Raw genomic sequence first — 23,797 nt, 5'->3', positions numbered from 1 at the left:
GAGGAACTGTCCATGCAGAACTGCTATAACTGCTCTAACACAAGCAGATAGACCTGCTCCTGCACCACAAAGGGGTAGGAAATCTGGAAAATCTGAGGCAGTGGGACCATCACAAAAGCCTGCATCTGAGCCAGTAGAGAGGCCTGATGGCAGACCACCTGCCAGAGCCTATGCCATGAGAGCTCAGGAGGAGTAAGATGCCCCGGACGTCACCAGGGATACGTTCTCCCTCTATAATACATTTGAGCATGCATTGGTGGACCCAGGATCCACTCATTCATACATCTGCATCAACCTACCCATAGAAAGGGGGATACTAGTAGGGGAGAGTGACCAAGACATTCTAGTCACTAATCCATTGGGCCATAGTGTAGTGGTGAACAAAGTGTACAAAGGTTGCCCGTTAAGGATTCAGGGGTATAAATTCTTATCAGACTTGATTGAGTTGCCTTTCCATGAGTTTGACATGATTTTGGGAATGGACTGGTTGTCACGTCATCAGGCAATGGTTGATTGTAAACTGAAGAGGATTTCTTTGAAAACTCCTGAGGGTAATAAGAACACAGTTGTGGGGGAAAGGATAGATTTCTTGTCCAATGTCATCTCAGCCACAGTTGCAAGAAAACTGATGAGAAAAGGCTATGAAGCCTACCTTGTTAGTAGTATGCCCTAGAGCATATCATTTAGTATGTATCTTGTACATATTTTTATTAATAAAAGGCATTTCCACTTTTCTGTTTACATAATATATTTATATGTAATAGAAAAGGTCCATTGATATTTTGTTAGAAATTCTATTCTTAAGTTGTTAAGAATATGAGTGACAGTATTTCTAGTACAAAGCATCATACATAGGTTCACAATCGAGGATACTTCATAATAAGGACATGACTTATCCAGAAAGATTGTATTCATGTTTGTTACCAAGTTATTTATATGAGATATAAATAAGATGGAATGGTGAGTCTCATGCCATATGACAAACATGATAGGCACTTATAAATGATAAGTAGGCCGAACCAGTGACACTTATGACAAGCACATGGAGTTTACTCTTGTCAATATTTTGTCATAAATCATATCGGTGCATATAATCTTTAGACCTGAGATAGCATAGTTATCTTGTATATTGGTAGTTTGAGTTTGATACTGCTTTCATACTTGTACTGTGTATGGGTATATGGGCATGTGTTGGCTCCTACTAGTTATATATAGAGGTAGGTGTTGATCAAGATAGAATCTGTTCCTCTAAGTAAATAGAGTTAAAATATGTGACACCCCTTACCCGTCTACAGTGTAGCCGAGCAAGATATGCCACACAGTGTACTGGAATACCCTATTTTAATTCAATCATTTTTATTCTTCCTAAATTATTTTTTTTTCATAGTTATGGAGTACAATTTGTGAAATATAATTCATTTCAGTCATTTATTGAAATCATAATTTTATTGAGATTCCGCAAATTTATAGAAAATCCGGCAGAGTACCGGCTAAAAATGGAGAAAACAGTTCTTCGGAACCTGTGAAAAACACTTCCAATATTTTCAATCAATCCCAAACTCCATTTCATCAACAAAATACCAATATTTTTTTTTTCAACAACATTTTCATTCCTCAATCATTCATCTCATATGGTAATCATGTAAAAGACATAAATAAATATTCACTTTTTCATTCATAAACACAATTTTCACTATTTACATTAATACCAAAATACATTACATAAGTTTTAATTACATATGAGAAAATAAAAGTTAATTACAAAATACCCAAAATGAAACCTAGTGTCCTACCAATGCACTGACGTCGGCGAGGTGACATGGACACTATGCAGAGCTGCAAAAGGTCTCACCCAGTCTGTGGTCTACTGGGCTCTCGGTCGATCTCCAAAATGTATGCGTGGCAAAAGCAATGCGCTAAACAATAATGCTTAGTGGTGCCAATAATAAAATAAAAAGAAATGACAGAAAATAAATATGCAGTAAATGTATTGATGTCTCATTGCAAATAAATTTTCGATGAGTATTTCTAGTCTTACTTATTTTGTACTTGTTATATTCATTATTTCATTAAATTTATCCGCTTTCATTTTTATTTGCCCAAGTAACCTATGCTGGAGGACTGGACTGGATAAATGGGTAAACTGACACTGGGTATCAAGTACCCTGGGCCGTCAAACCATCGGTCACATATGTGTCTCCTGGTGTGCAACAGAAGAGCTAATAAGCTGTAATAACATTAGGCACAAGGCCAAGTATCAGCATAATGTCAGAATGGCTAAAAGCAATGAAATCACAGAATGGCATAATGCCATGTGCAGTACTGCTAACTGAACCCTATTGGCATGCCAAGCTATCCAAACTAATCTTGTTAGGTATACTAGGGCATTTTACGCTTTTGAGTTATACAATTTTTGAATTTCAAGTTTTGGTGTTACTATTCACTTCATTAGTCAACCAAAATGTTGACTTTTGCATAGACAATAAGTACATTGGTTTTAATACTCTCAACATACCACATTTTGCATTCAAAATTTGCTGGTATTGGTTGCCAATACCATTTATAAGCTTAAAGTTAATTGAGCAGAATTTTCAGTTTTAGTACCTTATCTTTACTGTTCCATTAGTCATTTTGCAGTGGGAATTTGGCAAAATGATCAACATGAAAGTTGTTCCTTATTTTGTCTAGTTGAGTTTCCTTTTTTGAATCACTCCATTTGGAGTTTTTTTAGCTCAAGTTATGGTCCAAAAACCACAACTGGCCGGATTGGAATTTTTCTGGACTGACAATATCTATAGTGCAGTGAACAGTGAATGCAACTCTCTTGTTGGATAGGTTCTGGTCATAATTTGGGATAAGTTTCTTCATGAAAGTTGTTGGTCTATATCTCAGATTATGGCTGGTGAAATTTCAGGTCAATTGGACCATTCTACACTGAGTTATGGCCAAATGACCAAATACTGTTCATTTGGTCATTCTGCAGAAATAGATTACAGGTCACCCGGATTGGAGCTAGCTTTTGGTCCACTTGGTTTGGTCTTATGGGCATGGTTTCTTCACCAAAGTTGTGCCATTATGTGTCTAGTTTCATGTCCAATTGGCCTTACACCAATTGAACCTCTACAATCCAAGTTATGGCTGCCCAAACCTACTGGACTCATGTCTAATTCTGCAGGTCACCTAGGGCGGCCACACTAAACCTAAATCCCATCACTAAACACACTTCATTTCTTGTTTACCAATAACCAAATGGTCACTAATTGACCATTAAAATGTTCCCACACCATTATAGGATTAAAACCTTAATTTGGTCAAAACCCTAAATTCTCAATTCCTCTATTCTTCCATTAACTTACAATATAAGGTGCTAAGTGTTAATTTCATATCAAAGGACAGCTTATATACTCTTTTAATCTAAAAATAAATCATCAAAACTCTCATAAGTTCATGGCTGCCAAAAATGGTAAAAATTCATCATGCAACTTTTGTTTAATTTCACTTAATTTTCACACTTAATTCCTACTCCACATATGATATACATAAAATTTATAGAAGGAATTGGCACTAACCTCTTTTGGGAGATAACTTGAGCTTATAAATCTCGTTAATTTCTTTTTCTAATTGCTGCCTAGAGATGGTTTAAGGTGTGAGGAATAGGTTTAGTGAAGAAAGTTTAGGGTTTTATGATGAAAAGGTAAGGTTTGGCATGAGAGAAAGAGAGAAGCTCTTCAATGGTGGAGGGAGAAGATGGCTGCCCGAATTTGGGAAGAACAATCTGGTTTCTTTTTATTTTTTTATCCTTATTTATTAAGTTTTTATCCTCTTAAAATGTTTGTCATGCTCCCATTGGTTGGCACTTTAATTTATTGTAAATTTTAATTTAAACTTTATGACATCATGGCTTATGTCATAGGTCTAATTTTTATTTTAAATTTCTTTTCTTTTCTACTTATTTCTAATTTAATTTTTAGTAATATTTATTCACATTTTATGTCATAATAATTATTTACTTAATTGGACAAGTTGGCCAAAAATCATCTCTGAAGGCGAAATGACCAAAATGCCCTCCGTTTGGCTTAACAGACTAAAATTGTCTGTACCGATTGAAAAATTTTTCTAAACCTTTTCTTGGCATTCTAATACCATAGAAACCTCAATGACTCTTCTCTGGACTCCCAAAAATTATTTTATGAATTTTCCCCTAGGTCTAGGGCTCCTAGTTGCGAGAACCGCAACTTCCCACTGGTTTACCCATCACTAGGGCACCGGCTCATTTAACTTGGATGTATTTTATTTCTAAATTTTTTCCTAAATTTTTCTTATTAATATTTGAGTTAATTATGGTTCCTCACTTTAGTTTAAATATTTTTCCGGATGTTCTAGCTGTCCAGACTGACATTGGTCACCGAAATAGTAGAATGTACGGAGTTGTTACAAGGAGGGTGTTACAACTCTTCCCCTCTAATTTAAATTTCGTCCTCGAAATTTACCTGATGCAAACAGTTGAGGGAACTGTTGCCTCACCGTCTCTTCACTTTCCCAAGTTACCTCCTCGGTGTTGTGGTGCCTCCAAAGCACTTTCACCAGTGGAATTTGTTTATTCCTCAACTCTTTCACTTCCCGAGCCAGAATTCTTATGGGTTCTTCTTCATATGTCAAATCCGGTTGTACTTCAATTTCTTCCATGGAGATGACATATGAAGGATCTGAGCGGTATCTTCTTAGTATAGACACGTGGAACACATTGTGGATCTTATCCAGCTCTGGTGGTAAAACTAGCGTATAGGCCACTGGACCCACACGTTAAATGACTTAATATGGGCCAATGAACCTAGGGCTTAACTTAACTTTTCTTCCAAACCTTAGTACCTTCTTCCATGGTGACACCTTAAGGAACACTTTATCGCCAACTGCATATTCTATTTCTTTTCTCTTCAAGTCGGCATAGGATTACTGTCTATCTGAGGCAACCTTCAGATTGGCTTTGATTAGTTTTACCTTCTCCTCAGTCTGTTTCACCAGGTCTGGTCCTACCAGTTTATCTTCGCCTAATTCAGTCCAGCACACTAAAGTTCTACATTTCCTCCCATACAGTGTTTTATACGTGGCCATTTGGATACTAGCTTGGTAGCTATTGTTGTATGCAAATTCTGCCAGTGGAAGGTATCTATCCCAACTTCCCTCAAACTCAATGACACAACTCCTCGACATATCCTCAAGGACCTGACATATATTTCACATTATTATTACCATTTCAGTTCAATATGTGTATTAGTTTAATTGGTTTCAATTGTTTACCTGGATTACTCTTTCTGATTGCCCATCCGTCTGAGGATGGAAAGCTGTGCTGAAGTGGAGTTGTGTACCCAAGGACTCATGCAACTTCTTCCAGAAACTCGATGAAAACCTTGGGTCTCGATCAGATATGATGGAAAATGGAATTCCATGCAATCTAACTATCTCGTTGATATACAATTCTGCTAATTTCTCTAGTGAGTAGTTAGTCCTAACTGGCAGAAAGTGTACTGACTTCGTCAATCTATCTACTATCACCCATATTGCATCATGCTTCTTTTGGGTGAGAGGTAGACCACTTACAAAATCCATGGTGACCCGATCCCATTTCCATTCAGGTATGCGTATAGGCTGTAGCAAACCTGATGGAACTTGATGTTTTGCCTTGACTTGCTGACATATCAAGCATTTAGTCACATAGTCAGCTATGTCCTTCTTCATACGAGGCCACCAATACTGAAGCTTCAGATCATGATGCATTTTTGTACTTCCTGGGTGCATAGCATATACACTGGTGTGTGCCTCTTTTAGAATACTGGCCTTCAATTCTCCATCATCTGGTACACACAGTCTTCCTTTGTAGTATAGACACCCATCTGTTTTCCCTTCATAGTCAGTTTCTTTCCCTTCTAGGATTTTTCTCATAATAGCCTTTAGCTTCTCATCTACCTTCTGCCCATCTAAAATTTGCTGTAACAGGTTTGGCCTCACTTGCAACTCAGCCAAAATAGCTCCATCTTGAACCAAAGATAGACGGGCATTCAATGATCTCAAAGCAGTGATGGATTTTCTGCTCAAAGCATCAGCAACTACATTTGCCTTCCCAGGATGGTAGTCAATTACACAATCATAGTCCTTCAGGAACTCAATCCATTGCCTCTGTCTAAGGTTGAGCTCCTTCTGAGTTGGCAAATATTTTAGACTTTTGTGGTCTGTGTAAATGTAGCACTTTTCACCATATAATTAGTGCCTCCATATCTTCAGTGCGAAGATAATTGCTGCAAGCTCTAGATCATGGGTAGGGTAATTCTGTTCATGTGGCCTTAGCTGCCTGGAAGCATAAGCGACCACCTTCCCCTTTGCATCAATACACACCCTAACCCATTATGAGAGGCATCATTGTAGACCTCAAAGTCCTTTCCCAACACTGGTTGTGTTAACACTGGTGCCTTTGTCAACATAGCCTTTAACTTCTCAAACCTAGTCTGAAACTTGTCATTCCAATCAAATCTGACATTCTTATGTAATAACTTTGTCATTGGAGCAGCTATTAAGGAAAATCCCTTCACAAATCTCCTGTAATACCCAGCTAGCCCCAAGAGGCTTCTGACCTCAGTTGTATTTCGGGGAGGCTTCCATTCCATCACTGCTTCTATTTTCTTTGGATCCACCCTAATCCCATAAGCTGAAACTATGTGTCCAAGGAATGAAATCTCATTCAACCTGAAGTCACACTTGGACAACTTAGCATACAGCTTCTTTTCTCTTAGGGTTTGCAGAACAATCCTCAAATGCTCATCATGTTCTTCACTGGTCTTGGAATACACCAAAATATCATCAATAAAGACCACTATGAACTGATCTAGGTATGGATGGAAGATACAGTTCATAAGGTCCATGAATGCCGTTAGTGCATTTGTTAGGCTAAAAGGCATCACCAGAAACTCATAATGCCTATACCGGGTCCTGAATGCAGTCTTTGGCACAACTGCATCCTTCACCCTCAACTGATGATACCCTGATCTGAGATCAATTTTTGAAAATACTCCTGCTCCCTTCAATTGATCAAACAGATCATCAATTCTAGGCAATGGATACTTATTCTTCATTGTCACTTTATTCAACTGCCGGTAATCAATGTATAACCTTCTTTTTCACAAACAGCACTGGAGCTCCCCATGGTAACACACTGGGGCGTATGAACCCCTTATCCAACAATTCCTGTAACTGGATTTTCAGTTCCTTCAATTCTGTGGGCACCATCCTATAAGGAGCAATAGAGATTGGTGCTGTACCCGGCAGTACCTCAATAGCAAATTCAACTTCCCTTTCTGGTGGCAAACCAGGCAATTCTTTAGGGAACACATCTGGGAAGTCTTTTGCTACGGGTATGTCACACAGATCTGGCTTAGCCTGCCTAGTATCCACCACATGTGCTAGGTAGGCTTCACAGCCTTTTCTCTTCAGTTTTCTTACAACTGTGGTTGAGATGACATTGGACAAGAAATCTGTCCTTTCCCCCACAACTGTAATCTTATTACCCTCAAGAGTTTTCAAAGAAATTCTCTTCAATTTACAATCAATCATTGCCTAATGACATGACAACCAGTCTCATAGAAAGGCAACTCAATCAGGTCTGCCAAGAATTCATACCCTTGAATCCTTAACGGGCAACCCTTGTATACTTTGTTCACCACTACACTGTGGCCCAATGGATTAGTGACCAGAATGTCTTGGTCACTCTCCCCTACTAATATCCCCCTTTTTATAGGTAAGTTGATGCAGATGTATGAATGAGTGGATCCTGGATCCACCAATGCATGCACAGATGTATTGTAAAGGGAGAATGTACCCCTGATGACATCCGGGGCATCTTGCTCCTCCTGAGCTCTCATGGCATAGGCTCTGGCAGGTGGTCTGCCCTCAGGCCTCTCTGCTGGCTCAGATGTAGGCCTCTGTGATGGTCCCACTACCTCAAATTTTCCAGATTTCCTACCTCTTTGTCGTGCAGGAGCAAGTCTGTCTGCTTGTGTTGGAGCAGCTGTAGTAGTTCTGCGTGGACAGTTCCTTAACTGATGCTCTGTTGACCCACACCTTAAGCAGGCACCAGGCACTCTCCAACACTCCCCCTTATGCCACTTCAGGCAATGTGGACATGTAGAAGATGCTGGAGCTGGTCCCCTGAACCCCATCCCTGGAGAGCTGCCCACTGATGGTGTGGACTGACCTCTCCTAGGGGTAAACTGTGGCCTAGGCCCCTGTGACTAACCCTGACCTTGTGGTTGACCTGAACTCTATGTAGGTGGACCTTTAAACTTCTTCCCAGGTGTAGGAGATGAACTAGACTGACCCGAGCCCCTCTTCTACTGTGTCTCCCTTCTAGTCTGCTCACTTATTCTTACTTTTTCAACTTTTATTACAACTTCCACTAACTTGGTGAAGTTTGTGATTCCCAAGGCAGTGATCATGATCTTTATATTGTCATTTAATCCTTCTTCAAATCTCTTACACCTTTCAGCTTCATTAAGGACTATCTCCCTTCCATAGCGGCTCAATTTGACAAATTCCTTTTCATACTCGGCCACTGTAAACTATCTCTACCTCAGGTTAATGAATTCCCTTCTTCTTTCTTCTAGGTATACACTACCCACATATTTCTTCTTGAATTTGGAGAGGAAGAAGTCCCAAGTTATTACTTCTGGCTGTACTTCACTGGACACCGTATCCCACCATTCATATGCATCATCTTGCAACAGAGATACAACAACTTCTAGATTTGTTCAGGAGTGCAGTGGAGTTGTTTTAAAACTCTGCCCGTTTTGTTCAACCAATTTTCGGCTGTAATAGAATCATCTACTCTCTTCTTAAAGAAGTCCACTGCTCTAAATTTTCTCAATCTTTCCAGGTGTGATTTCGGTTGTGGAGGTGGTGGTGGTGGTGGCATTACCCCAGCCATTTGTTTGAAGAATTCGGCCATTTGCTGGAACATGACCTGTGGAGGCTCTGCTGGAGCTGGTGGAGCAGGTTCTCCCCTACCCCTAGTCTCAGCTACTGCAGGTGGAGCATGACTCTCCACTTCCTCCTCAACTGCCCTCTGAGATGTGGGGTCCATATCCTAATCAAAATAACAAAGACAAATAGATCTGCATTAGTGTCACCCTAACTCTTACAAATGCAATGCATGGTATGGACTCAATCTAGGCCCAGAAACGCCTAAACCGTGCTCTGATACCACTAAATGTGACACCCCTTACCCGTCTACAATGTAGCCGAGCAAGATATGCCACACAATGTACCGGAATACCCTATTTTAATTAAATCATTTTTATTCTTCCTAAATTATTTTTTTTTCAGAGTTATGGAGTACAATTTGTGAAATATAATTCATTTCAGTCATTTATTGAAATCATAATTTTATTGAGGTTCTGCAAATTTTATAGAAAATCCGGCAAAGTACAGGCTAAAAATGGAGAAAATAGTTCTTTGGAACCTGTGAAAAACACTTCCAATATTTTCAATCAATCCCAAACTCCATTTCATCAACAAAATCCCAATATTTTTTTTTCAACAACATTTCCATTCCTAAATCATTCATCTCATATGATAATCATGTAAAAGACATAAAGAAATATTCACTTTTTTATTCATAAACACAATTTTCACTATTTACATTAATACCAAAATACATTACATAAGTTTCAATTACATATGAGGAAATAAAAATTAATTACAAAATACCCAAAATGAAACCTAGTGTCCTACCAATGCACTAACGTCGGTGAGGTGACACGGACACTATGCAGAGCTGCAAAAGGTCTCACCTAGTCTGTGGTCTACTGTGCTCTTGGTCGATCTCTCCAGAACCTACGCGTGGCAAAAGCAATGCGCTAAGCAATAATGCTTAGTGGTGCCAATAATAAAATAAAAAGAAATGACAGAAAATAAATATGCAGTAAATGTATTGATGTCTCATTGCAAATAAATTTTCGATGAGTATTTGTAGTCTTACTTATTTTGTACTTGTTATATTCATTATTTCATTAAATTTATCCACTTTCATTTTTGGTTGCCCAAGTAACAAATACTGGACGACTAGACTGGATAAACGGGTAAACTGGCACTGGGTATCAAGTACCTCGGGCCGTCACACCATCGGTCACATATGTATCTCCCGGTGTGCAACAAAATAGCTAATAAGCTGTAATAACATTAGGCACAAGGCCAAGTATCAACATAATGTTAGAATGGCTAAAAGCCATGAAATCACAGAATGGTATAATGCCATGTGCAGTATTGCAAACTGAACCTTATTGGCATGCCAAGCTGTCCAAACCAATCTTGTTAGGTATACTAGGGCATTTTACACTTTTGAGTTTTATAATTTTTGAATTTCAAGTTTTGGTGTTACTATTCACTTCATTAGTCAACCAAAATGTTGACTTTTGCATAGACAATAGGTACATTGGTTCTAATACTCCCAACATACCACATTTTGCATTCAAAATTTGTTGGTATTGGTTGTCAATACCATTTCTAAGCTTAAAGTTAATTGAGCAGAATTTTCAGTTTTTGTACCTTATATTTACTATTCCATTAGTCATTTTGCAGTGGGAATTTGACAAAATGATCAACATGAAAGTTGTTCCTTATTTTGTCTAGTTGAATTTCCTTTTTTGAATCACTCCATTTGGAGTTTTGTAGCTCAAGTTATGGTCCAAAAACCACAACCGGCCGGATTGGAATTTTTCTGGACTTACCATATCTACAGTGCAGTGAACAGTGAATGCAACTCCCTTGTTGGATAGGTTCTGGTCATAATTTGGGGTAGGTTTCTTCATGAAAGTTGTTGCTCTATATCTAATATTATTGCTGGTAAAATTTCAGGTCAATTGGACCACCCGATACTGAGTTATAGCCAAATGACCAAACACTATTCATTTGGTCATTCTGCAGCAACAGATTGCAGGTTACTCGGATTGGAGCAAGCTTTTGGTCCACTTGGTTTGGTCTTATGGGCATGGTTTCTTCACTAATGTTGTGCCATTATGTGTCTAGTTTCATGTACAATTGGCCTTACACCAATTGAACCTCTACAATCCATGTTATGGCTGCCCAAACCTGCTGGACTCATGTCTAATTCTTCAGGTCACCTAGGGCAGCCACACTAAACCTAAATCTCATCACTAAACACACTTCATTTCTTGTTTACCAATAACCAAATGGTCACTAATTGACCATTAAAATATTTCCACACCATTATAGGATTAAAACCTTAATTTGGTCAAAACTCTAAATTCTCAATTCCTCTATTCTTCCATTAACTTACAATATAAGGTGCTAAGTGTTAATTTCATATCAAAGGACAGCTTATATACTCTTTTAATCTAAAAAAAATCATCAAAACTCTCATAAGTTCATGGCTGCCAAAAATGGTAAAAAATCATCATGCAACTTTTGTTTAATTTCACTTAATTTTCACACTTAATTCCTACTCCACATATGATATACACAAAATTTCTAGAAGGAATTGGCACTAACCTCTTTTGGGAGATAACTTGAGCTTATAAATCTCCTTAATTTCTTCTTCTAATTGCTTCCTAGAGATGGTTTAAGGTGTGAGGAAGAGGTTTAGTGAAGAAAGTTTAGGGTTTTATGGTGAAAAGGTAAGGTTGGGCATGAGAGAAAGAGAGAAGCTCTTCAATGGTAGAGGGAGAAGATGGCTGCCCGAATTTGGGAAGAACAATCTGGTTTCCTTTTATTTTTTTATCCTTATTTATTAATTTTTTATACTCTTAAAATATTTGTCAAGCTCCCATTGGTTGGCACTTTAATTTATTGTAAATTTTAATTTAAACTTTATGACATCATGGCTTATGTCATAGGTCTAATTTTTATTTTAAATTTCTTTTCTTTTCTACTCATTTCTAATTTAATTTTTAGCAATATTTATTCACATTTTATGTCATAATAATTATTTACTTAACTGGACAAGTTGGCCAAAAATCATCTCTGAAGGCGAAATGACCAAAATGTCCTCCGTTTGGCTTAACAAACTAAAATTGTCTGTACCGATTGAAAAATTTTTCTAAACCTTTTCTTGGCATTCTAATACCATAGAAACCTCAATGACTCTTCTCTGGACTCCCAAAAATTATTTTATGAATTTTCTCCTAGGTCTAGGGCTCCTAGTTGCGAGAACCGCAACTTCCCACCGGTTTACCCATCGCTAGGGCACCGGCTCATTTAACTTGGTTGTATTTTATTTTTAAAATTTTTCCTAAATTTTCTTATTAATATTTGAGTTAATTATGGTTCCTCACTTTTGCGTAAATATTTTTTTGGACGTTCTAGCTGTCCGGACCAACACTGGTCACCGAAATAATAGAATGTACGGAGTTGCTATAGGGAGGGTGTTGTAAAATCCTATGTTCATTTAATTGTTCTTGATGTTTCAAGTTCCTAACCAGGATAGATAGATTTATTCAGAAAAGAGTTTCAGATGAGAAAATCCTTTTAATCAAGAACTAGAATTAAAAGAGAACATAATATTCATAGCAAATGGAGTTTGACATAAACCATGACTCTAGCTTGAGTTGGGATTTTGTAACAGAGAGATTCTAGTGCATGGTAACATATGATTATAGGTTCATTTAAGGTAAACCTTATTACTAATTGGGTGGCCATGGCATGCTATGCTAGGTGTTAACCATGGTCTATGAGGTTCATAAGATGATTTAGAGAAATCATTTATGGTAAGAAAGAGTTCTGATGATATTAAGAGTTGATATAATGTCTCATTGCCAATTAGTGATGAGCCTAGTAAGTCACACACATACACAAGTTATCACCTATTTAAATATTATTTAATTAATTAATTAAAGAGTTTAATTGATTAATTAAATAGGTTTGATTTGCAATTAAATTGCAAAGTCCCTAGCATGACTTGAAACCAAATCTAGATTATTGGATGTATAGTATAAGCTAATTTATATTTAAAGTGTTTAAATATGAATTTAATTAATGAGAAATTAATTTATAGAGATTAATTAATTAATTTATATTTGATATAAATTAGAAGAAGAAAAATAATTATTTTGGGTTAAGAACTCAAAATTAAGACACAGGGGCATTTTGGTCATTTCACAGTGTGACACGTGGCACCATGAGATGGTGACACATGGGATTACACATAAGCTTGCCAAATGTTTTTTAATCATGTAAGATGATTAAAATCAAGATTAAATATAGGTTTGACACGTGGCACAATGTGATTGGGTCACTTAAACGTAGAGCTAATCAAAGGGTGATATGTGGCAAGGGTTTAATGTGTTAACCTAGCTATATAAGTGTTGTTATGAAAAAGAAAAACAACCAGCAGCCACTCCTCTCCTTTGCCACGCCATTTTGAGGCTCTCCATCTATTCTTCTTCATCTCTCATCAATTCAAAGAGATTAGCCATCAATCTCTTGAATTAAGAACACTAGAAATTGTTTCTAGTGTCCTGTTTACATCTCTAATCTCTTAAAAGGCAGAACTTGAATTTCTAATTAATAGAAAAGCTTCAGAAGCTGTTCAATGGCTGCCATAGGTGTTCTTGGTGTGGACAAGCTAGAGGGATAACATTTGGTGTCATGAAGACAAATCTCAAAGGCGCAGACACGCTGCAGTGCATCAAGAGGTTAGTGTTATCGTTCTTGATTTAATCTAGGGTTCTAAAATTAATCTAATTAATTTTAAAATCTTAAATGGCAAATAAAAATCCAAAAACATATTGAAAGAGTTTTAATATGTTGTTTATCATTGAAATAAAATAGATAAAAATAAATCTTGCATGATGCATGTGACCCTAGGTGAAAATTTTTGAATTCAATGGTATAAACTTGTGTTTTTCACGCTTCCTTTCTTTCAATTGGTATCAGAACCACTATATTTGCCATTTAGATTTATGTTTATATGATTTAATTGTGTGTTTGATCATGAGATCAAAAGTTCATTGCTGGTTGCAAAGCCAAGGTGGCGGCACAAATGATGAACACCATGGTGCGCATGGTTGATGCACCACAATGGTGTGCAAAGGTAAATGGATGGTGAATGTGCAATTGTTGTATGATCTAAGATCCATTTTATGTCTAATTAAATTGTTTAATTAGAATTTTTATCACACAATTAAATTATGATTCAAATCAGAATTTCAAAAATTATTTGAATGTGATTCAAATCTGTATTTTAAAAGTTGTTTGAATGTGATTCAAATCTGAATTTTTAAAGTTGTTTGAATCATATTTAAATCTGATTTTTTAAAATTTATTGAATAAAATTCAGATCTGATTTTTTAAAAAATGTTTAAATGTGATTCAAATCTGATTTTTTAAAAAATATTTGAATGTGATTCAAATCTGAATTTTTAAAGTTGTTTGAATGTGATTCAAATCTGAATTTGTAAATTTGTTTGAATGAGATTCAAATCTGAATTTTTAAATTTATTTGAATCATATTCAAATCTAGATTTTTAAGTTGAATATGAGATATTCAATTTAATTTAAGTATGTATGTTTTATTTAAATGTTAAATAGAGATATGCATGATGGATGATCATGGACTATAAAAGACCAATATGATTGGATTTATTTCTTTTATGTTTCTTTGGGATTGTAAATTAATTAATTTATTTTAATTTATTTTGGGCATGTATTATTAAGTTTGTAATAATTTTTGGGTTGTAATTTCATTTATTTAAGTTCTTGTAAATTCGCCTTGGTATGCCAAGGATTACTATGTAATATTGGATTGCAAGAAGTTCAAGGAGGTCAAGAGCATTGGTGGGACCAGTGGGAGGAATTCAAGATCAAGTGTTGATTATGTACTCCTTCAGCAACTCTTGTAAAATGAATGAATGAAATGCACCTAGGAATGTTCTGATTCAATTCTTGGTGGCTCAGAATTGAATCCCTTAGAAAGTCCATGATCATACCATATTTATTGCTTATCCATGAATGCATGAGATGTATGGGAATGTATGCTATTATATGATATATCCATGCTAATTGGATAATGTGCAAAGTGAGACCTTAATAGTAATTAGAATGACCATAAAATCTTCCAAACAAATGATTAAGTTTGAAATGCTATAATTAAAGTAATTATAACATAGGCCCTCCATTGGGGCAATTATTTTAAGAAATTTTAAATAGTTGCATAAGATGCAATTAATTTAAGAGATTTTCTTAAGAATAATTGTTAAGCATGGGATGTTGTAAATATGTAAATAGTTTGGTGGCCAATATTGGATGTACCTAAGGATATTAAAATTATTTGCATAATTACTGGCTTAAAGGGATCAACTTAACTAATACAAGATAAGTCAATAATGGATGTACCTGAGATTTTGAGCATTAGGGGCTAGGTAAAGGATTGAACCTCACATGAGATGTGATGGGCAAGGAGTTGCTTACTTATAGTTTATTGTAATTCCAATAATGGATGTACCTGAGGATGATCAATTGAATTATAATAATTCAATCACCCACTAGAAATCCATCCAACTAGGATTTCCGTTTTCTACTTTGGAAGTGTAGGATTCTCTAAGTTAGTGGGATGACTAATTTGATTAAATGACCATAATCATTTTGGTTAATCACATGATACATTTACTAATTAATCTTATTTTCTGCAGTTAATTTTCTGATAAAAATGAGCACAGAACAACCCCACCATCCAATATCCTTGCAAGCATACTTGATCGTAATAGGTTGACAGGACCTAATCTATCTGATTGGCTAAGAAATTTGAAACTTGTTCTGAACCTTGAACATATAGGATATGTTCTAGATTCAAATGTTCCTGGTCCCTTACCTCCAGAGGCCACACAAGAGGAACATGAAACTTTGGATAAGTGGAAGGAGCATGATATGAGAGCTAAGTGTTACATGCTTGCTTCCATGAGTAATGAGTTACAAAAGCAGCATGAGAACATGTTGAGTGCGAGTGAGATCCTCCTTCACCTACAAGAGTTGTATGGTGAGCACAGCAGGAATGCTAGGTATGAGATATCTAGACAGCTATTCTGTGTGAGGATGTCTGAGGGACAGAATGTTGGGGATCATGTCCACAAGATGATTCGGCTGATTGATTAGTTGGAATATCTTGACTTCAACATGGATTTCCAACTACAGACGGATTTGATCCTTCAGTCCCTTCCTGAGTCTTTTGGGAATTTTGTGACAAATTTCCATATGACTCAATAGGAATGCACCTTAGCTGGTTTACTCAACATGCTGGTTATTGCCCAAAAGAATATGCTGGGCGATAAAGGAAAAGAGGTAGCTTTGATTGCATCTTCTTTTGCTGGAAAGTCCAACAAGAAGAAGGGTAATAAGAAAAAGAAACCTCAGATTCCTGGTCCTTCCTAGAAAATAGCTAAACAGAAAAGGAAGACCAAAGCTGACAAAGGCATAGGAAAATGTTTCCACTGCCAAAAGGATGGGCACTGGAAAAGGAACTGCCCAGAGTATTTTGCTTCTCTGAAGGACAAGAAGGATACACCTTCGGAAGGTATGTTCATATCTTGTTATTTAGATTCTGATGATACTCATAGTTCATCTACAGCTTGAGTTTTAGATACTGGTGCCAGTTCTCACATTTCTAATGATATGCAAGAACTAGCAAATAGTAGCAGCTTGCGTTCTCAAGATATTAGAGTACGGATTGGCAATGACTTAACTGTTGAAGCTTTAGCCATAGGATCTAAATCTTTTTACATTTTTGGACATGTTTTGTGTTTGGATAATATTTTATATGTACCTGATGCTTTTAAGAACATCATTTCTATATCTAGTTTGACTAGAAATGGCTATGAATTTCAGTTCACAGATGATGTTTGCAATATTTATTTTGGAAATAAATATGTTGGTTCGGGTTATATGAATGATGGTCTTTATTATTTGGATAATAATGATAATAATGATAAACACAAATTGAATGCAAGTGATCTAAAAGAATGCAATGCCATGGTGAAAACCAACTCAAGTTCAAAATATATTTGGCACTTAAGGTTATGTCATGTTGCAGAAGATAGGATTGCAAAACTGGAGAAAATGGGGATTCTATCCTTATTGGGCTCTGAGCCTACTCCAACTTGTGAATCTTGCCTTCAGGGCAAAATGACTAGATCACCCTTTGTTGGACAAGGGCTAAGAGCTGAAAATATTTTGGAACTAATACATAGTGATGTATGTGGTCCATTTAAAGAAATGGCTAGAGGGGGCTTTCATTATTTTATTACCTTTACTGATGATAAATCAAGATTTGGCTATTTTTATTTGATGAAATACAAACATGAATCCTTTGAAAAGTTTAAAGAATTTAAATCTAAAGTAGAAAATCAAACAGGAAAGAGTATTAAAGCTCTTCGATCAGATCGTGGAGGTGAATATTTGAGTACTGAATTTGATGAATACTTGAGAGAGCATGGCATTGTTTCTCAGCTGACTCCTCCTGGAATTCCACAGCTGAATGGTGTATCTGAAAGAAGAAATCGTACCCTATTGGATATGGTACATAGTGTGACACCCCTTACCCGACTACAGTGTAGCCGAGCAAGTTATGCCACTCAGTGTGCCGAGCACTCTATTTTTATCTTAATTAATTTTCTTATCATAATTTTGAATATAACTTGTGAAATATAATTCATTTTAAGCCATTTATCGAAATTATTATTTCTTTGAGGTTTCGGAAATTTTAAAGAAAATCCGGCAGAATACCGGCTAAAAAAGGAGAAAACAGTTCTTCGGAACTTGTGAAAAACACTTCCTATATTCATTTTCCATCATCTCAACTCCATTTATCAAATTCTCAACAATGTTCAATCTCAGTTCTCATTCATCCATCTCATATGATACCATGCATAATTCATATATAAACATTCACTTTTCCATTTACAACCACACTTTTCATTATTTACATGAATATCAAAATACATTACATAAGTTTCAAATACATATGAGAAAATAAAATCAATTACAAAATACCAAAATGACATCTAGCGTCCTACCAATGCACTGCAGACAGTGAGGTGACACAGACACTATGCGAGCGTGAACCGCCTTACCGAATCGTGGTCTCTGGGCCCTCTGTCCAATCTTGAGGTACCTACGCGTTGCAAAAGCGACGCGCTAAGCATAAAGCTTAGTGGTGCAAATAATAAAATAGAAAGAAATAATATGCAAATAAAAATCATAATTTCTTAGCCATTGTGTTCATAAGAACTGAATAATTACCAACTTAATGTTTAGTCGAGGGCTAATTACGTTTTATGATATTAACTTCTTCATGCATTTTGTTTGTTTATTTTCTTCCTGATCTTGAGTTTCTTTGTATTCTATCGTAATCATTCCTGATATTTGATTTTCGTATTTTCTTTAATAATCAGTTCAGTTACAGTTATACTTTTCCATGCCCAAGTAACCTATACTGAACGACTGGACTGGATAATGGGTCGTTGGCACTGGACACCGCGGTGCCTCGGGCCGTCATACCATGGGACGCAGAACGTCAACCATGTATGCAGTCAGTATGGCTAAAAAGCCATGATATCACATAATCGGGCATAAAAGCCATGCATACGGGCATAAAAGCCATGAATACGGGCATAAAGCCATGAATACAGGCATAAAGCCTTTCGTTTCGCAGTACTGCTAAACAATACCCTATTGGCATGCCAAACTATCCAAACCAATCACATTAGGCCTACTAGGGCATTTTGCACTTTTAAGTTTCACAATTTTTGAATTTCAAGTTTTCATGTCACTATTCATTTCATTAGTAAACTAAAATGTTGACTTTTGCATAAACAATAGGTACATTGGTTTTAATACTCCCAACATACCACGTTTTGTATTCAAAACTTGTTAGTATTAAGTGTTAATACCATTTCCAAGCATTAAACCAAAGGAGCAGATTTTTCAGTTTTGGTGAGTCAACTTCACTATTCCATTGGACACTGTTACTGTTGGAATTTGAAGAAATGTAAAACATGAAAGTTGTTCCTTATTTTGTCTACTTGAATTTCCTTTTTTGAATCACTCCATTTGGAGTTTTGTAGCTCTAGATATGGTCCAAAAACCCAAGCTGGCCGGATTGCCAAATCTGCAGATTTACCATATCTACAGTATATGAACAGTAACTAGAGTCACTTGGTTGGATGGGTTATGACCATAATTTGGGGTAGGTTCCTTCATGAAAGTTGTTTGTCTATGTCTTAACTTGTTGCTGTAAAAATTTCAGGTCAATTGACCAAATCTACAGTGAGTTATGACCAAATGAACACATTTGGTCATTCTGCAGGGGCTGTTTGCAGGGTATCCGGATTGGGGCCAACTTTTGGTCCACTTTCTTTGGTCTTTTGGGCATGGTTTCTTCAGCAAAAATGTGACATTATAAGCCTAGTTTCATGTCCAATTTTCCAAACACCAATTGGACCTACACAGCCAAAGTTATAGCTGTGTAAATGGACTGAATTTTCAGTCACCATTCTGCACCCTCTAGGCAGTACACACCTTCCCTTTGCCATGCTTTATTCCAGTCCCAATTAAGGTCAAATTCCTTCAAATGGTCCCTAATTGACCATTAGGATGTACTTTAACAATTTCATAAGCCAAGCTAATTTTTACTCCCCAAAACCCTAGTTTTCATATTCATTTCATGCAACCTATACTTTATCAACCCATCCATCACATATATACATATCTCATACCATCTCTAGGCAAGTTTAATATCAATTAAACTCATCATACTCTTATACATCAAAGCTACCGAAATTCATGCAAACTCCCACAGATATGTTTTGTTCAATTTTTTCATCAATTTCTCATTCAATTTAACTTCCTAACAAAATTTAAGAAAGGAAGATAAGTATATGCACTAACCTTTTTGAAACCAACCTTGAGCTTGTTATTCTTCAAGATTTCTCCTAGAACCATAATAATCATAATCAATTATAACTTCACTTTCCTAAATTAAATATCCAATAAAAATTCAATAGCATTTCCCCTTAAATTGGACTAAACTCCCATCATAAATCTTAAATCCACAACCCATTAATACCCAATCTGGCAGCTTGTGCATTCAAATTTATATATAATGATCTAACCGTTAGATAAATCCCAAATTTATACCATATATTCAAGACATCCCTATACAATATCAGTAAAAATTTCAGCATCAAATCATCTCTATATCATGAGATATCAAAACATTCATTCAACCCTTCACAATCTGAATTTTTGCAGAAATCAGTCTTACTCAGACAGCTCATGCAAAACAATTTATATCTCATAAACCACAAGTCTAAAATTCACCAAATTTTAACACAGCAGCCTCAACATCCCAAATATCATTTGTACCAAATTTCATAATTTTATAAGCATCCTAACTATTTATTTTTCTCAAATTTCAGTAGCCAAAATTCAGAATTCAACCTACAGACAGCCTGTGTTCAACAATATGTTTCTCCAAATCCAACCGTTGAACAATCACCAAATTTTTACCATTACTTCCACACATACATAGCTTAAACATATCCAAAAATCTGCCTTGGATGTTGAGCCAAACTCACCTGGACGGAAAAGAAATATGCTGCCCTGCTGAACCCCTATTTCTGCTACTTCTCCTTCTCCTTCTTCCTTTCTTTCTTTCTTTCTTTTCCTTTTCTCTCTCTTTCTCTCTTATTCCAGCCCGTATGAAGAAGGAAGCTGCTGGTTCTTTTGTTTTTTTATCTCATTTTAAGTTCATTTTATCTCTTTTTATTAGTTTTGTCAAGTGGTGATTGGGTGGGAGTAAGTGAGTGACATCATGTGATGTCATTATTTGCTTAATTTTTGATTTTTCTTTTCTTTTCTTTTCTACCACATTTCAATTTAATTTTTAGTAATATTTATTCATATTTAAGATCATAATAATTATTTACTTAACTGGACAAGTCGGCCAAAAATCACCTCTGAAGGCGAAATAACCAAAATGCCCTCCGTTTGGCTTAACGGGTCAAAATTGTCTGTACCGATTGAAAAATTTTTCTAAATATTTTCTTGGCATTCTAATGCCATAGGAACCTCAATGACCCTTCTCTAGAGTCCCAAAAATTATTTTATGAATTTTTCCCCGGGTCTAGGGCTCTTCGTTGCGAGAACCGCAACTTCCCTCTGGTTACCCTTCGCTTGGGCACCGGCTCATTTGACTTGGTTGTATTTTATTTCTAAAATTTTTACTAAATTTTTCTTGTCAATATTTGAGTTAATTATGGTTCCTCACTTTAGTTTAAATATTTTTCCAAACGTTCTAGCTGTCCGGACCGACACCGGTCACCGAAACAGTAGACTGTGCGGAATTGCTACCGGGAGGATGTTACACATAGTATGATGAGCTATACTGATATGCCAATCTTCTTTTGGGGATTTGCACAAGAATCAGCTTTGTATATTCTGAATAGGATTCCATCAAAATCAGTTTCTTCCACACCTTATGAGATATGGCATGGAAGAAAACCAAGTCTTAAGCATGTTAAGATTTGGGGTTGTCCAGCTTATATCAAAAAGCTGAACACTGATAAATTGGAGACCATATCAGAAAAAGGTTGATTTGTTGGATATCCAAAAGATAGTTTTGGATATTATTTTTATTTACCTACTTCACAAAAGGTTGTGATAAGTAGAGATGCCACATTTCTTGAACAACAGTTTGTTCAAGAAGGAGGCAAAGGAAGGCAAATAGAGTTAGAATTGGAGAATTCTGACTAACCAACAGATCAGATGGATATAGATCCGTCTAGTCAACCTATACCCGTTGATGAAACATCTACAGCTGTTCCTCATAGAACAACCAGGGTATCTCACCCACCAGTGAGATATGGTTTTCTTTATGAAGAAGAACAAGAGTTGTCTATTCATGAAGAAGTAGATCATGGAGATGATCCAATACCTATGAAGAAGCTATATCAGATATAGACTCTTCAAAATGGATTGATGCTATGAAATCCGAGATTGATTCCATGTATAAGAATCAAGTTTGGGATCTTGTTGACCCACCTGAAGGTATTGTACCTATAGGGAACAAATGGGTTTTCAAGAAGAAAATTGGTTCTGATGGAAAGGTAGAGACCTATAAGGCAAGGCTAGTAGCGAAAGGGTTTCCCCAAAGAGAGAAGGCAAGACTATGAGGAGACTTTCTCGCCTGTTGCCATGCTTAAATCAATTAGGATTTTATTAGCAATAGCTGCATACTATGAATATGAGATTTGGCAGATGGATGTCAAAACAGCTTTTCTCAATGGATACATTGAAGAAAACATTTTCATGGAACAACCTAGGGGTTTTGAATCCCAAGATGGTTCCAAGGTATGCAAGCTAAAGCGATCCATTTATGAGTTGAAACAAGCTTCGAGGAGTTGGAACATCCGTTTTGATGATGCCATTAAATCCTTTGGTTTTATAAAAAATGAGGATGAGCCATGTGTATATAAGAAGGTTAGTGACAGTGCTATCACTTTCCTTGTCTTATATGTGGATGACATACTGTTGATGGGTAATGACACAGGTATGTTGACAACTATAAAGGTATGATTGTCAAATACATTCTCCATGAAAGACTTAGGGGAGGCAACCAATATTCTTGGGATTCGCATCTATAGAGATAGAGTGAAAAGAATAATTGGGTTATCCCAAAGTCTATACTTGGAAAAGGTGTAAAAGAGGTTTAACATGCTTGATTCCAAGAGAGGATTATTACCAGTTAGACATGGTATCTACCTTTCTAAAGAGATGTCTCCAAAGACACCTGAAGAAAGAGATAAGATGGCTAGGATTCCATATGCTTCGGCTATTAGAACTTTAATGTATGCAATGTTGTGTACTAGGCCGGATATTGCATATGCTGTTAGTTTGACTAGTAGGTATCAATCCAATCCAGGTTTGGAACACTGGATAGCTGTCAAGAATATCCTTAAGTACTTGAGAAGAACTAAGGATTTATTCTTGATTTATGGAGGTGGAGACTTGCAATTAGATGGTTATACTGATTCTGATTTCCAATCAGATATCGATGATAGAAAGTCTACCTCTGGATTTGTGTTCATTTGTAATGGAGGTGCAGTCAATTGGAAGAGTTCCAAATAGAGCACAACTACAGATTTCACTACGGAGGCTAAGTATATTACTGCATCAGATGATGTAAAGGAAGCTGTTTGGATAAAAAAGTTTGTGATAGAACTTATAGTAGTCCCTTCCATTGAGTCAGCAGTTCCACTACACTGTGATAATAATAGAGCAGTCATACAGGCTAAGGAACTAAGGTCTCACGCAAAATCCAAACACATAGAAAGGCACTACCACATTATCAGAGATATAGTTGGGCAAGGCGATATAGCCATGTAGAAAATAGCATCAGCTGAAAATCCAGCTGATTCATTCACTAAACCTTTGTCACAAGCTCAGTTAGACTGACATCTTGAGAAGATGGGTCTAAGGTATTGTAATGAATCGCTCTAGTGCTAGTGGGAGATTGTTAGTAGTATGCCCTAGAGCATATAATTTAGTATGTATCTTGTACATATTTTTATTAATAAAAGGCATTTTCACTTTTCTGTTTACATAATATATTTATGTGTAATAGAAAAGGTCCATTGATATTTTGTTAGAAATTCTATTCTTAAGTTGTTAAGAATATGAGTGACAGTATTTCTAGTACAAAGTATCATAAATAGGTTCACAATCAAGGATACTTCGTAATAAGGAC

Source organism: Hevea brasiliensis, chromosome 1 (genome assembly GCF_030052815.1).
Source record: "Hevea brasiliensis isolate MT/VB/25A 57/8 chromosome 1, ASM3005281v1, whole genome shotgun sequence".
In the NCBI taxonomy this organism is placed as follows: Eukaryota; Viridiplantae; Streptophyta; class Magnoliopsida; order Malpighiales; family Euphorbiaceae; genus Hevea; species Hevea brasiliensis.
The sequence above is the reverse complement of the archived record's forward strand: the minus strand, read 5'-3'. Positions refer to the sequence as shown.